The sequence below is a fragment of the Helianthus annuus genome, chromosome 11, assembly GCF_002127325.2.
Source record: "Helianthus annuus cultivar XRQ/B chromosome 11, HanXRQr2.0-SUNRISE, whole genome shotgun sequence".
Taxonomy (NCBI): domain Eukaryota; kingdom Viridiplantae; phylum Streptophyta; class Magnoliopsida; order Asterales; family Asteraceae; genus Helianthus; species Helianthus annuus.
The window spans coordinates 48,967,403-48,979,682 of NC_035443.2; positions in this window are offsets into that span (position 1 = coordinate 48,967,403).

The window sequence follows — 12,280 nt, forward strand, 5'->3', positions numbered from 1 at the left end:
TTCAGAGGGAGGAGCTAACTCTTTGAAGTTTGCTGCAAAAGAAAGAAATTAGGATATTAGCATAGGATGCATCACCAGGATATGTTTGGGGATATCTAAAAACCCTAAACCCTACCGGAGGTCAACCATTTCACCGGAAGGCTTTTGCCCTCGGGAATGGAATCCCGTCTAACAAAGAAGAATTTTCGTTGCCACCCATCCTCGTTTTTTGAAGCTTTGAGGATGAGGGGGTTGCTAGAAGTTGAGAAAAGCAAGAAGCTACTATTGCCGTGAGATCGGAGACGGTAAGCAAGTGGAAGGTCTTCGATACAGAGATCGGGAACGTGAAGGGTTTTGATTTGGTTATGTATAATCAGCACTCTCCAGACCATAGGCATTGTCTGGGCAAAACAGAGACCGGTAATTCGAAAGAACTCCATGATGAATTCCGGGAATGGATATCGAAGACCAAGGGAAAAAGGATATGATGAGAAGCAGATCCACTCCTCGGAACATACGTCGGAACGAATGCTCCGGTCGAATGGACGGATAATCGCTGTATCGGAGAAAGCACCGGAGGTTCTTAACGCGTTGATATCTGCGTTGTCGAAGGAGCACACTGATGTGTGTAAAATGCAACATATAAAACACATCAATTAAGGCATAAAACTAACCCTTTTTAAGTACTAATGTTGGAAAAAGAGTGTTTTTGTCTTCCTTTTGTATTTTCAGGATGAAATGAGCTCAAAATCACAAAAGAAGCAAAAAGACCACTAATTCTACCATAAATACAAGAAAAGGAACAAAAGAAAACTGCCCGGACCCTCAACGGCACCTCCCAAGACAAAGAGAAGAAAACAGAGCCTGAACACGCCCCGTGTCCAGTGAACACGGGGGCGTGCCCAGGAAGCAGCAGAAAAGACAAACCAGTAGAAGCTTCCATTGCTCACCACGGGGCCGTGCCCAGCGGACACGGGGGCGTGTTGAAAGTACAGCAGGCGCATTAATTGTAATTCGCAATTACAATTAATGAGGAGAGAGAATGTCAGACGGGCACGGGGCCGTGTTCAGCGAACACGGGGCCGTGTCCAGCGTTCTGTTCAGCCTATAAATAGAGGAGCTTGGCTTCATTCTCTCTCATCCCTTGGCACACCACCTCTCTCACACTTCATCCACCACCCATCACCACCATAACACCATCATCCACCACCATCATCCATTGTCCATCATAGAGTGTGTGAGTCGTCTCGGGATCCAAGATTGATCGTAAGAGTTCTTGACAATCAAGGCCATGTTTGCCTAAGTCTCTTACATCACTTGGTGAAGACAAGTGTTTAGTATAATACTTTTTATTTTTAATCTTTTGCACTTTTTATTTGGTTTTGTATTAATGACTTTAATAACTAGTTACTTATGTTGAAGGTGATCTTTCCTTATCGTTTGTCCGTGGTGTCTTGGCATTATTTTACTGTCTATATAAAATAAAAGATTTTCACCATTCATATCTCTACGGTCTATATGGAGGTATGTTGGCTACCTGGTCGGGGGTTAAGGGAACGGTTTGGTAAAGGTCTTGCCCTTGTTCAGCGTTTAGAGGTCCTGCTTGGGACCTGGGTCAAATTTAATAGGACCGCCTTCAACGCCCATGGGTATTGGATGGCGGGGATCCAAACTCTTTGACCCCCTCATAAGCTAACTACTATTAATACTATAACCCGACTATTTAGGACTGTATCCCTGCTGACTCAGACTACTTAGCCGAGGGTAACGTCACCGCCAAAAGCGGGGCCTACCATAATTTGCATTAATAACTTAATTCATTATCTTTCAATAATCCGACCCTTTAGGATTGTATCCTTGCTGACTCAAACTACTGGGTTGAGGGTAACGTCGCCTTCAAAAGAGGGGCCTACTACAATAACTAAGATAATCTCTTAAACAAGTGCAAAAGTGCGAAAATAATCAAAGGTTATACTAATACACGTGTCGGATCCAAGTGATTCATCTTGTCTATCTGTTTTTATTTTATTTTCTTTTTCAGCAGTTAGTTAGTTTTTTATTTTTCTTAGTTTAAAACATTTTTCTAACTTTTTGATTTGATTAGACGTTGAGGATAAACCGGTATTAAAAGCTCTTGTGTCCTTGGACGACCTCGGTATCTTACCAACACTATACTACGTCCACGATGGGTGCACTTGCCCATATGTGTGTTTAGTGTTAGTAAATATCGTGTTTTATAAATTTAAAACTTGGCTAAAAGTGTAAAAAGGGCTTAAATATATATCTAAAAATATAACACACTTCACGCACATCAAGTTTTTGGCGCCGCTGCCGGGGACACAAGGATTTTAAGAAAGTTAGGAATCAACGGCCTAATCATTTTTTTTATTTTTCTTTAATTTTTAGGATTTTTTAGATTTTTTTCAGCTTCTGCAGAGCTCAGCACGGGGCCGTGCCCGCTGAACACGCCCCCGTGCCCAATCATTGGAACTGGCAATCCTGTTTTATATCAGACAGTAGGCTGAACACGGGGCCGTGTCCACTCAACACGCCCCCGTGCCCAAGGTTCAGTTGCTGAAAACAGAACCGTTTGATCCCGGCGGTTGGTAACTTCTGATACAAACATGAGTAATAGTGATTCTTTTTACTTTCGGCACTCTTATGGTTTGTGGTGTCAAATATGTGGAGGCGAACACGAGGAATTAAAATGTTTCTTCCTCACTTATAGGCCACACTATATAGACCCACCAATTCCTTGTAGCCTTAAGAGGGGCGAAAGTAAAAATAAACACTATTTCTCCCTCGAATGCGCCCAACCGGATATTCTAGGAGATATGCTCCTTGACGAGCTATTTCAACTAGAAGAACTACTTCTAAATTGGTCAAAAGAACTTAGGAAGGATTTCTTAGATCCATCCCAAGACGATGACCATGAGGAAATGTTGGAACCGCATTCTGACAACCTCGTTGCTCCCGAAAATACCTTTCTTCCTAGACAAGACATGGACGATAGTCGTCCCTGTGCCGATTGTGCCGTGAAGGACTCCCCATCGACCTCGTTCGGTGCATACATAGACCTGAGCGATTCGGCATACACCTTCTTTAACGAGAGCCCGGGAAAGGGTTGGACTTGTCCACCTAGAATGAAAATAGGAATTACCCTCACCGACAACCTCTTGCGTTCTCGCCTTAGTATAGGACAATTAAGGTATCTTAGGCACTTTGGGGTTGTTCCAACAAGTCAGGAGCCACCCGATACAAGTTAGCTCCTTAGAAAAGACAAAACTCCATAACACAGCCCTCCGACACGGGGCCGTGTCCGGTCACCACGACCCCGTGTTCGCTCAGAAGATTTTCTGCTGATTCTGTCAGAATACGGACAAAATGTGTCAGGATTTTCTCTGCACACGGGGCCGTGTTCAGTGTGCTGTCGTTTTCTTTAAATGCAGCCTGAATCCTGCTCATTTTTGACCACTCCACCAAACAGAGATCCCTGGAATCTTCACATATACCATCCTAGGTAAGTACCAAAAGAAGGTTCCTAAGGACCATCTTATCTTTTTCACTTTTGTTCATTTCCTCTTCTTCCAAAAAATTTTTCAAACCATACCTCCATGGAAGCTTGGAAACCCAGGATTCCAACCTTCTATGCAAGGTTTGTAGGAATTTTCGCTATGGATTCTTGTCTAAAGTTAGTTCCATAACTTTGTTTTTAAATTATCTAAGCTCATAACACGACGAAAGCATATAGAAATAATTTAAAAACCTAGAACCATTAGACAAAAATTCCTGCAGATAGTGAACACGGGGCCGTGCTCACTGAGCACGGGGCCGTGTTCGAGGTACTGTTTTGCAAAAAAAAAAATTTAGTTCCTCGGCTTATTTCGCAGAAAATGGCCAGCCGGAACAGCGGAGCATCTTCAAGGAATAACCGAAATGGAAGGAGATCGTCCACCGCAGAGGATTCCCTAGTAAACTACGTTTACGCTTTAAGGGAAGCCGTGGACGAATTGACAAGTGTAGAAGAAGCTTTGGTGGATCGCGTTAATCATCTGACGATAAGTTTGGAGGGCTGCCTGCAAGAAGTAAACCTTCTGCACCAAAGGATAAACCTTCTTGCTTCCCCGCCTTTGGTTCCGGTGATTACACACAGGGCGTGGAATGTGGTACCCGAGGTTATCATCCCAGCAGAATGGCACGCCTTGCACCAAGTATCGCAACCAAGGGTAGTGCAAGGAGTCCCGGTAAGCGCTCCTCCTCAAGATACCGATGAGAATGAAGCTACCTTCTACCTTCCAAGGGAGATAGAAGAATGGCTTTGAGTGAGAACCGAGGAGCCATGGGCTGAAGAATGTTTCTACATCGGGAAGCTATTCCCGAAATTTTCCTAAATAAGTAGAACCTTTATGATAACCTTATGTACCCCTTAGTTAATTAACTATATTTATGTAATCTCTCTATTAGCAATGTTATGATGGTTTATGGACTCATGGTGGTAATGGATGAAAAAGGGAACGAGAAAAAATGGAACCATGCAGAAGAACAGAACAAACCGACAAAAATCTCCATAACAGAAGGCTCCACACGGGCCGTGCCCAACCAACACGGCCCCGTGCTGAGCCCCCTGCAGGAAATCACCCAGTTCAGGTAACTGGACACGGGCCGTGTTCAGCGAACACGCCCCCGTGTCCAGGCTTCTGTTTCATTTCTATAATTTTTGTTACTGGCACTTGACCACGGGGCCGTGCCCGGTCAACACGGGGCCGTGTCCAGAGTGCCAGTAACACAAATCTTTGTTTTTAAACACACTTTTACATATTCTAATCAACCAAAAACTTTATTTTTGGACACATTGAGGACAATGTGTAATTTAAGTGTGGGGGGGATGCTAAAACCTTGGAATTTTGCAAAATCCTAAAACAAGCCTTACACAAAACTCTATTGGAACCGCTAAACACCCCAAATTTTTTCAAAAACTTTTTCATTTTTTTTTACTTGTCTTAGTTTAAGTTGGGAATAACAAGTTATAAAAGGGTTATATTTTTACAAACTTACAACCGATAGCGTCGTGATAAAAAGAACTAACATAAGAAAATTATGAAACGGTATAACAAGTCTAGCTAAAATTCGATTATATATGCTTGGTCACATTAAAAACCCATTCCCACAAAAAGTGAGTTTTGAGCCTTTATTGAGCATAAAAATACACATATCTAGATTAAATGCTCATTTTTCGTTTCTTGTGTGAATAGCCGCTCGGTCTTTACAAATCTAGAACTTGCCACGACGATACATTCCCGGTCCTTACCAACTTAAACCCAAGTAAGTAAATGATGGAGGCATTAGGACTAACTATTTTTCTTTCAAACCATTATTTTCAATTTTTTTTACCTACCCAAAATCCCCCTAGAAAACCCCTTTGAGCCTAAACCTTTCATTTCATTACCCCGAAAACAATTTTTTTTACCCACCAAAAACCTTTTTCATTTTTTCACCTTTATTTTAGTAACAAACTCGGTTTTTCATAAACATACCCTTTACGTGACGAAAAAAAAAAAAAAAAAAAAAATGAAGTCAAAAACAAACATAAGCTACAAAAAGCTTGTTTGGAGAAATACTTCAAAAATAAATGTCACCAAAAATAAGGTATTTCACGAAAACCGACACTTTTACGATTTTCGCCCTTTTTACTAACCACTGACCAACCACCCACCTTTAAACCCAAGCCTTCACCCCAAAAGACCTCTTGATATTTACAAAAGGTAAAAGTTAAAAAGGAGGAGGATTGATCGCTTGGCAAGCATATGGAAAATGTAAATCCGTGCCGCTCTCGAGCGATTCACTTAAATATACACCTTCGGCCGAGTGATTGAGTGATCTCCCGTGAGGTATGTGAACTTGTATATAAATGGAATTTTAATAAGGCATGCTATGCCAAATTAAGTAGTTTATCTTATGAAAAGTTCAAAATAAACCATGACGAATAAGATTGTAAATAAAATAAAAATAGAACCTATACAAACCTTGGATTCCCGACACTCTAGGACAAGTTAAAAAACTTCTCTTCTACCTATTCCATTTGGGAGTGTAAGCCACATTAAAAGAGTTTTGCTTGAGGACAAGCAAAAGTTCAAGTGTGGGGGTATTTGATGTGTGTAAAATGCAACATATAAAACACATCAATTAAGGCATAAAACTAACCCTTTTTAAGTACTAATGTTGGAAAAAGAGTGTTTTTGTCTTCCTTTTGTATTTTCAGGATGAAATGAGCTCAAAATCACAAAAGAAGCAAAAAGACCACTAATTCTACCATAAATACAAGAAAAGGAACAAAAGAAAACTGCCCGGACCCTCAACGGCACCTCCCAAGACAAAGAGAAGAAAACAGAGCCTGAACACGCCCCGTGTCCAGTGAACACGGGGGCGTGCCCAGGAAGCAGCAGAAAAGACAAACCAGTAGAAGCTTCCATTGCTCACCACGGGGCCGTGCCCAGCGGACACGGGGGCGTGTTGAAAGTACAGCAGGCGCATTAATTGTAATTCGCAATTACAATTAATGAGGAGAGAGAATGTCAGACGGGCACGGGGCCGTGTTCAGCGAACACGGGGCCGTGTCCAGCGTTCTGTTCAGCCTATAAATAGAGGAGCTTGGCTTCATTCTCTCTCATCCCTTGGCACACCACCTCTCTCACACTTCATCCACCACCCATCACCACCATAACACCATCATCCACCACCATCATCCATTGTCCATCATAGAGTGTGTGAGTCGTCTCGGGATCCAAGATTGATCGTAAGAGTTCTTGACAATCAAGGCCATGTTTGCCTAAGTCTCTTACATCACTTGGTGAAGACAAGTGTTTAGTATAATACTTTTTATTTTTAATCTTTTGCACTTTTTATTTGGTTTTGTATTAATGACTTTAATAACTAGTTACTTATGTTGAAGGTGATCTTTCCTTATCGTTTGTCCGTGGTGTCTTGGCATTATTTTACTGTCTATATAAAATAAAAGATTTTCACCATTCATATCTCCACGGTCTATATGGAGGTATGTTGGCTACCTGGTCGGGGGTTAAGGGAACGGTTTGGTAAAGGTCTTGCCCTTGTTCAGCGTTTAGAGGTCCTGCTTGGGACCTGGGTCAAATTTAATAGGACCGCCTTCAACGCCCATGGGTATTGGATGGCGGGGATCCAAACTCTTTGACCCCCTCATAAGCTAACTACTATTAATACTATAACCCGGCTATTTAGGACTGTATCCCTGCTGACTCAGACTACTTAGCCGAGGGTAACGTCACCGCCAAAAGCGGGGCCTACCATAATTTGCATTAATAACTTAATTCATTATCTTTCAATAATCCGACCCTTTAGGATTGTATCCTTGCTGACTCAAACTACTGGGTTGAGGGTAACGTCGCCTTCAAAAGAGGGGCCTACTACAATAACTAAGATAATCTCTTAAACAAGTGCAAAAGTGCGAAAATAATCAAAGGTTATACTAATACACGTGTCGGATCCAAGTGATTCATCTTGTCTATCTGTTTTTATTTTATTTTCTTTTTCAGCAGTTAGTTAGTTTTTTATTTTTCTTAGTTTAAAACATTTTTCTAACTTTTTGATTTGATTAGACGTTGAGGATAAACCGGTATTAAAAGCTCTTGTGTCCTTGGACGACCTCGGTATCTTACCAACACTATACTACGTCCACGATGGGTGCACTTGCCCATATGTGTGTTTAGTGTTAGTAAATATCGTGTTTTATAAATTTAAAACTTGGCTAAAAGTGTAAAAAGGGCTTAAATATATATCTAAAAATATAACACACTTCACGCACATCAACACCTCCTTCTCGGGGTTTTTCAGCAGGTTCTGGTTGACAAACGACGAAGTGGACTCGCCGGAGTGGGAGCGTGTTCTGGTGGCCATCGGGAAATTTGAACGAGAAAATGCTAAGAGATAAGAAGAGAAAAGTACCTGAGAATTCCAGGAGAGATGATCGTTTATCAACAAGGAAGAGAGAAGATATAGGGGCTAAATGGATAGCCATTGAGTGAAAAACGCGTTGGAAGTTGCACAATGTCACTTCAAGCGTCACTTTGATTTAATTGCCTCGATGCACGAAATAAGTTTTAAAATATATCCGTTGGAATTGGTATACCAACAGATATATTTTGGGGACAATTGTTATGGGCCATTTTCTGAACATATATCCTGACTAATATTCTGATTGTGATTGTTTATTTGTAATCAGGACACTGGACGGGGATATTGCTAACATCCTGGGTAATATCCTGAGGCATATCGAATTAATCACGTGCAGGTTAAAGACTGGGACTTGCTAACGGTCAAACGAACTTCATCTCCTCAAGACTCGGGCGTATCTTTTAAAGGAGGGACGTTGAACCCGAAAGACTAGGTCTACAACGTTCGGATAAGGAATATTCGTTGGATCCCGGTTATGTAGGATAGTTAGTTACATTATCTTTACTATAAATAGATGGGGGTGGATCAGTTTAAGGCACACAATTTTCCACTTACACTCTCGTACACTTTTACTCTCTAGCTCACCGCAAACACCACACTCAATCACTTGTATCGAAATTACATTGTAACACTTAGTCGATCCGCACCACATCCTGCACTGTATCCTGAAATTTGAAGCAATAAGAAGAACGAGGCAGCTGCGATTGTCAGCTCCCGAGGTTTTATGCCGGCGATCTAGATTGATCAAGGGCTTTCCTCATACATCACGTGTCAACCTTTACTTTTTCGCTCATTGTTTGATCATTGATACAGCTCTATATCCTGAGCCGTATCCTGAATACTGTTTTTCTAAATAACTTAACCAACATATTTTCAACACATTTTTAGCACACTACCTCACTTAACTAATTTGATCACTAAATTGCTTCGATAATTTTTGACCAAAACAGTAATCCAGGTAGTTCTTCTGGGAATACCTCTGGGTATTCTGATACTATTGGAATTTCTTGGAGTTTCTTACCCTTAGTGTTAATGATTACTGAAATCATATACACCATTTCTTGTTTTCTTGAATAACTGGCCAATTTCATTACTGAAATGAATTTCAAGGGCTTACGTGGCTTATCCCCTGTAATCACCACTAATTCTCCTGTGGGTGTATGTATTTCTATGGAATTCTTATCACAAAGAATTCGAGCATGGTTGGCTACTAACAAATCCATTCCTAATACCACATCGAATTCGGCTAACTTCATAGGTAACAGGTTTATAGAAAATTTATGGCCTAAGAGTTCTATCTTTTCTTCTCGCAAAACTTTATCTATGTGAACAGAATTACCGTCTGCCGTTTCTACCGTAAAAATTTGCCTAAGCTTGGTTAAAGGTAGGTTAAGAACTTGGCAGAATGAAGTATTTATAAAACTTTGGTTTACACCAGAGTCAAATAATACTTTTGCATAAACATTGTGAACTAGGAACGTACCAGCTATTACGTCAGGAATTAGTTCGGCTTCCTGAGTAGTCAACTGAAAGGCTCTTACATTTTTCTTGGTAGTTCCGTCTGCAGGTTTAGCTTTATTATCAGCTGGTTCGACCAGTTTTGGGCAATCTGGCCTAAAGTGTCCAGCTTCTCCACAGTTGTAGCAGACTGTTGTTTTCTTCTTCCTGCAATCTTCTTCTTGGTGCCCCGGGATTTTGCAGAAATTGCAATACCCTTTGCATCTTCCAAAATGTTTCCTTTTACAGGCATTACAAAATGGAACAGTGGAACCGGTTCCTCTTCTCTTGAAATTGTTACGGTTACCAACACGGAATCCTTGAGTAATCTTTTGGGCCACTTCCTTTTTCCGGGTTTCTTCTTTTGTGCGTACCAATCCGTCAGTTAGGGTGTTAGCTAATTCCACAGCATCGTCAATAGTGCGTGGTCTCGTAGCTTTAACGATATCTCGAATTTCATCAATTAATCCCCAAATGTAACGGGAAATAAGTACCGGCTCTGGCGAAGCCAGGGTTGGTACCACTCTAGCATACTCGAAGAATGTCGAAGTATACCCTCGACAGTCTACATCCACCATCCGGTGGTTCAGGAACTTATTTGTCATTTGTTCCTTTTCATACTCGGGACAGAATTTTCTTTCCACTAACTGCTTGAATTCTTCCCAACTCATGGCATAGGCCATATTTCTTCCTTTGGCTTGAAGTACCGTATTCCACCATTCTAGCGCCCCTTCCTTAAAAAGACGCGACGCGTACATGACCTTGTCTTCCTCGACACATTTACTTATCATAATTACTGCTTCGGTTTTCTCCAACCAACGCAGCGCCGCACTTGCCCCTTCATTACCTGCAAACTCAGCTGGTTTACAGGCAAGAAATTCCTTGTAAGTGCAACCAAGAGTTGCAGCTTTCATTCTTTTGAGAATTGGGGCTTGCAGTATATTATCATTATTATTGTTATTGTTGCCGCCTCCGTTTATACTATTACTGAAGTTATCTTCATGAGTACGTTTGCTAAGGATAATTTGAGGTTCAACTGGATGTCGAGCAGCAGCAAGTATTTCTGGAATAGCATTGGCTATTCCCTGAGCAACGATATTCTCGATATCTTGCCTATTTAGAAACTGATTGTCGTTGTTTTGCTCGGACTGATATTTCATTAACGGGTTCATTGCCAGCGTTTGCCATCTGATAATTAATTTATATAAATAATTAGCATAAAATAAAATAATTAATAATCAAATATAACAAAACAATTGCACATAATCAGGTTAACACGTGTATCAAAATTGTCGATTTCTCGACTTCCATTTTTCTTATAGATTATATTAGACATCCGTACACACTGTTATTTTACAAAGGTTTTATTTTTAAGTTATTTTACAGAGTTATTACTATTGTTATTATACAACCACAGCCTCCCAACCACACTATCCCTCATCAGCTGGCTTTTTAGAAGTGACGTTCCCTTTCGTCGTACTTCCAGGAGACTTGTTCTCCCACCTCCCGGATCCTATTCCCTGCATTCACCAGCTCCTCACCAAAATGGCGGAGTTCAGCTAAGTTTTCATTATTCATTGGTGGGTTTGGTGCAGGTTTTGGGTCGAATTGAGGGAAAAAGGTATAAGGGTTATTTAGTAGGTTTTGAAATTGCCAATCGTTGGTCCACCACTCGTCCATTTCTCCTAGAGGTTGGGTGTGGACCAGAGGTTCTGGGATGGCTGGTTCCAAGTTTACTGGAAGTTGGGTTTCAGCAGATAAGGGAAGAGGTTTTCATTAATAGGCCTAAGGATACCACAACTTGCCAGTATGCGATCTAATTCCTCCTGTAGTGGCAATTCCTCAACTTGCCAAGAACTTTCCCCAATTTCCATTTCTACTTGCCTAGCATTTTCCTTAATCTTAATCCCTTTTCCTTTATCAATGGGATTTTCTATCTTGGGAATTTTCCTAGTTGCTGGTTTCCTCCTGCGTACACATCTCCAGCCTACAAATCTTCTTCTTTTCTTTGGCTTTGATTTTTCTGGAGGTGGAGCTTGAAATTCCATAGGTTCCTCCACATCGGCAAAGTAACCAGTGAAGTCTTTGGAAACTTCCACTTTAACAGGATAGAGATTGAGATTCTTTAGGGCTTTAGACAATTCATGCTGTTTAGCATATATGCAAAATGCACACAAAATGCTAAGTTAAGAATTTCATAGGCGAATATTTAATATAACTATTCAAATATTATTACTGCACATACTGCGACTTTCTAATACAAATTACAAGTGAAATTTAAAATACACTAAGGTGGCATAATCCTAATTTATTTTATTTTCTCTTACTAAATGTTTTATTTAAAGGACAAAGCTTCAGTTTTGTAGGTGATATGGGTGCTAGTACCGGGTCAGGGTATTTTAAACATTAGCATTTACTGTTACAGTGGCTAACATATAGAGATCTACCCATTTTTCATCTAACTTATCTTCCCATGGTGGGTTATTGCCTATTTCCTGGGTTTCCTGATCAACCTTCACTTCTTTTGGTTGTGATTTCTTTCTTTTCTCCTGACTTTTTCTAATAATCCAACTACTTTTGTTAGAGGTAAGTGGTTTCTCAAACTGTGCCTTACGGACAAATATTCCTTCCTCAGTATCTGCTGGGTATTTTGAGGATGAAGTTCCTTTTTCTTTTGGTGAAGTACCTAATTTATGATAAACGCCCGAAAGTCTTTGTTTACCATACTGTAAACAAATATTCAAATAATAAAACATGTAATCACGAAATGGCAATCAGTAAAATTAAGTATTTTCTTAAATACTTTAATTGGCTTAAA